Source organism: Triplophysa rosa, unplaced genomic scaffold, assembly GCF_024868665.1.
Source record: "Triplophysa rosa unplaced genomic scaffold, Trosa_1v2 scaffold633, whole genome shotgun sequence".
NCBI lineage: Eukaryota > Metazoa > Chordata > Actinopteri > Cypriniformes > Nemacheilidae > Triplophysa > Triplophysa rosa.
The window spans coordinates 1-4839 of NW_026634649.1; the positions used below are offsets into that span (position 1 = coordinate 1).

Here is a 4839-nt window from a genome sequence, read left to right on the forward strand (position 1 = left end):
GGATGGGGGGCGGATGGGGGGCGGGGGGTGTTATAAAACCAGCACTTGAAGAAAATACAGTATGACTGTGCATTCTGAATTCAGATGAGGGTGTTGCGATATCCCAGGAGAGCATGCCTGTAATGATATGCAGCGTTCTGAGGGTCTGCTGTGAGCCCCTAATGCTAATGCAGTCGCAATTACTGCAAACACTTAGGGTATGATGACAGGTGTCCACGCGTGCTGTGTCAAGACCCCGTACAGTACACGCTACAGGTGAACTGACACCAGTGTTGGGTAAGTTACTCTGAAAAAGTAATTAAATACTAGTTACTAATTACATATTCAATAGTGTAATTAGATTACTGTACAAATTAGTCTCTCCAAAAAGTATTTCATTACTTATAACTAATTACTTTCTATATCCTACATCAACCTTGATTAGAATTGATTCAAGGATAGACATTAAACAGCTTATTTAATTAATTCAAATAAATAATAAATAACTGCATAAATTATTCTTATTAACTGACCAAAGTATTACAAATGTGAGAAGGATACATTAAAGCATACATTTTAAAGTTAGACTTTTGATGTCATTTCCATTGAATATATTACACAGTGTTTAGTTTAATTACATCAGAAGTAACTGTAATTAAATTACAGAAAAATCTGAGTAATCCCTTACTTTACTTTTTCAAGGGAAAAGTGATTAAATTACAGTAACTAATTACTTAGTAACTAGTTACACCCAACACTGACTGAGACACATTACATTGTCTGGAGTGTTATCTATCACAAAATCATCTCATATACAGTAATTGTCTTATACTTACACAAAAAAGTGTGAAAAAGCTCTGTGTTGTACAGATGACAGGTGTTGCATAAGGGTTTTTAATGGCCTCCTCTGTCGGGCGTCTCCTCCTGAGCAGTTTCTTTCTGCAAACACAAAATAATCAAACTCATGCTTAAAAACTAAAGTGCTATCATTAATAAACACAAAGTATGTGTGCAGTTCATCCTCCTCATAAATCAAAGCACAGGAGAAATAAATCATTACGCCTCTACTCTTCTCATCGATTCTCTTTATCTCCTGCAAGCTCAACTTTATCACACGGGGACAATTAAAATAACAAATTAGAAGATAAAAAGAAGTTGGAAGTTTTCATGCAGGCTGGAATCCTCTGGTGTGTGTTGGGTTGGGTGGAGGAGGACAGATCGCTGCTGATATTTCAGAGGGAACTCAAGCGTGTCTTCCTGTAATTACAAACATTCCTCTTTATCAATGGACACACCCGTCTTCAACAAGCCCCTCCCACTCGTTGACACACTTCCTTCTAGTGATCTTGAATACGTGTAAAGATGTCGAATAAGGGCTGCGTAATTCGGTGAATCACTGTAGTTCAGTTCTGATGTGATTCTAATCAAACCGGATCAGACAGAACACCTCCTGGGTTCCCACAATGCCCTGTTCTCTCCCATCATCCATCACGACTGTCATGTCCAGAGCCGCGGCCGCAGAGGATTTGTATATGTGCTCTGTGATTGCATGTGACAACTTCATTACGAGCCGATCAAATCTTGCGCTTTCATCATGAGCGATACATGTCACTCTCTCTCTCTCTCTGAAATCTCATCCGTTGTTGACCTTAGATCCTTGTGTCTGATGTCAAAGGACTGATCACTTTCACTGACATGTGAAGTGACCAGTGTTGGGCAAATTACTCTAAGTAATTAATTACTAGTTACTAATTACATGTTCATTACCGTACAAATTACTCTCTTCAAAAAGTATTTAATTACTTATTATTAATTACTTTCTATATCCTACATCAACCTTGATTAGTTAAGTGATTCAAGGACAGACATGAAACGGTATAATATAATGTGTTATCAGGTGTGATAATATAGCAGAAATAGAAATTACTGCTCATGATGAATATCTGCTTAACTTTATGGTGAAGATACAGTCCAGAGCTCTTCTCAAAGGAGAAAAAACATAAACATACAGCACACACACACAGAGAGATGTTGACCATCATGATATGTTTCAGTAGACGTGTGAAGGCGGTTTTCGCTCGCCTACACGCGTCTGAGAATTACTCACGGTTAATGAGACACACACACATGAAACTCCTACAGACAGAGCATGTGTGTGTGTGTGTGTCAGTAAATGAAGTGAATGGCAGCTCTGGCCGTGTTGAGTGTTCATGACCAGCAGGAGGCAGCGTTCCGGTGTACGGACATACATTCAGAACACCTGCTGATTTCCCATCATCCTTTGCTCCTTCTGCTATTATTGAGCTGATGAGAGGTGTGTGTGTGCGAGAGAGAGATGCACAGTAGGGTGCTGGACTGACCTCTACATACAACAGAATATGGTACTGCTTACTAAACAACACACACTGAATACTGTTTTATTGAACACTGCATGAAACAGCAAGAACTCGACAGTGATAAACATTTCAAACAGTTCACACACATACATGATATGGACTTATCAGCTGATAGTAACTTAAGTTTGGTTGGTGGCTAGCTATGTTTACCTTGGTAACACTGGTAACGTTAACTAGCTGGAGATTTGTGTTTCCATGGTTACAGTGATGTTCTGGATTGATATCTGGGTTTGGTTAGTGTTGTAATTAAAAACTGATTCACACTTGTAGTGAAACATTAGCGCTCAACACCTTCAGAGCTCATGGACTCTAGTTAAAAATATATTTCCCTGAGGTGATTTTAAAAGGGACTTTGACTTCTACAATTCTCCTGTGTTTAAAGTTCAGGGGATTGTGGGAAGTGTTCTGGGGCGGAGCTAGAGATTTTAGATATAATTTCAGAATATTCTTTATCCTTCATCATCATCATCATCATCATCAAAGAAGAGGCATTCTCATTATGTACATTATATTAATTACATTTAATTATCTGCAAGTATGAGGATCATATGAGATTTTCAAACGACTAATTACTAATTACTGTCAATCAATTAATATACATCTCAGTGAGATCATCAAAACCTGGGTGTGATGCTTAAATGATTGTGTGTGACGCTGTCCAGAACACAGACTCCATCTGCCCACATACACACTAAATATAAACCCTGGACTAATGTCTGCTCTGCTTTGCAAGACAACACGCACACACACATGCGACTGCTAATAATTCTCCAGTTTTCAACTGTAGATCTACTGAATGAATGAGTTTTTGATATGACAAAACACATAAGATCGTAAAAAAGTTTGCCAAGTGTGTCACATAAAATGGAGCTCAAGTTTGAAATTGAATGTGAAAACATAAATAAACATACCCTGATATTCTCTCTCTCTCTCTCTCTCTCTCTCTCTCTCTCTCTCTCTCTCTCTCTCGATTTATGGAAATGTGCCTGAGCTGAAGTTCTTCTCTGTGGGGTTTTAGGGAAGGAACAGCCTTGCAGGTGTAAGAAAATGCATGCCTTCATTGCTCTGTTGCCTGTGGGACATAAACACATACCTGTCGATCTGAGATGACCCCATCCTTACCTCCACTTTCACTCAGTGAATATTCTAGTGTGCATAATAGGCAGCAGGGTCACAAACACATTGCACACAAACACATTTCTTCTGGAGTTCATTTTGAAATAAAAAAATCATACCGATAAATAACGAGTTTTTACCTACAGCCGGTGGGATCAGAGTCAGAGATTGTGATGCAATACAAGTTTCAGGCAGATGTCTGGAGGTCTGATGCTGAAATCCACCTGGATGTTATTGTGTGGAGCTCTGAACCTCATGAAACTGAATACAGATTATAAACAGAACGTATGAGAACGATCAGACACACACACGCACACGCACACGTCTGGTTTATTATCTCCGTGGGAACAGTCCATAGGCGTAATGATTTTTATACTGTATAAACTGTATATTTTATCCCCATAAGTTGGTGTGCATTCAGGTTTAGGTCCCCACCGGGATATTAAAACAAGGCCACACACACACACACACACACACGCGCGCGCGCGCGCACACACACACACACACACACACGCAGGTATTTTAATGGAATATAATGATATTCATTCCACACTGTATTGACTCAACATTATTTAACACATTCACACAGCACTTCTGGAAAATTTAATTCAAGGAAAGGGTGTCCATTTGTTTTCCTTTTCTGTAATGAATCTTTGTTTTTAACCTGTCATACCTTTTTTAAGTACAGAAGCCCCCACTGTAAGTGTTATTAAAGTAAGTGCTGACCTTCAGAGTTCTATGAGTTACATTCAAATGAGCTTCATTAACTACAGAACAGAGAAGATATTCTGTCCAGTGTGAAATTTATGAACGACTTAAGAACTTTAAGTGTTGCCAGTACACTGATCTGAACTACTGGTTACTCGAGTCATTAAAAAGAGTTAGGGTTGGAGATTTTGGACATGGATGGATAGATGGATGAACAGAGGGACAGACAGACAAACAAACAGATAAACAGACAGAGAGACAGACATATAAACAGACAGAGAGATAGATGAACAGATATCCACATAAACAGACACATAGACAGACAGACAGACACATGCACAAATGGACATAAAGACAGACAGATACATAAATATACAGTGAGACAGACAGATAGAGACACATACAGCGATAGACAGACAGATACATAAATAGACAGAGAGACAGACACACAGACAGACAGACAGAGAGACAGACAATCAGACAGACAGAGAGACAGACAGACATAGACAATCAGACAGACAGAGACAATCAGACAGACAGAAAATCAGACAGACAAATAGAGACAGACAGAGACAATCAGACAGACAGAGAGACAGACAGACAGAGACAATCAGACAGACAGACAGACAGACAGAGACAA

At 39.1% G+C, this 4839-nt stretch overlaps 1 long non-coding RNA gene across 1 annotated transcript; it reads right to left on the reverse strand.

Moving 5' to 3' along the window:
- Positions 1 to 26: 26 nt before the first annotated feature.
- On the reverse strand, positions 27 to 3808 carry LOC130551103 (uncharacterized). The gene is made up of 4 exons (XR_008962539.1): positions 3632 to 3808; positions 3287 to 3447; positions 816 to 918; positions 27 to 286 (listed from the first exon to the last, which is right to left on the reverse strand). It is a non-coding gene; the product is annotated as an uncharacterized LOC130551103 (long non-coding RNA).
- Between the last annotated feature and the right edge of the window lie 1031 nt (positions 3809 to 4839).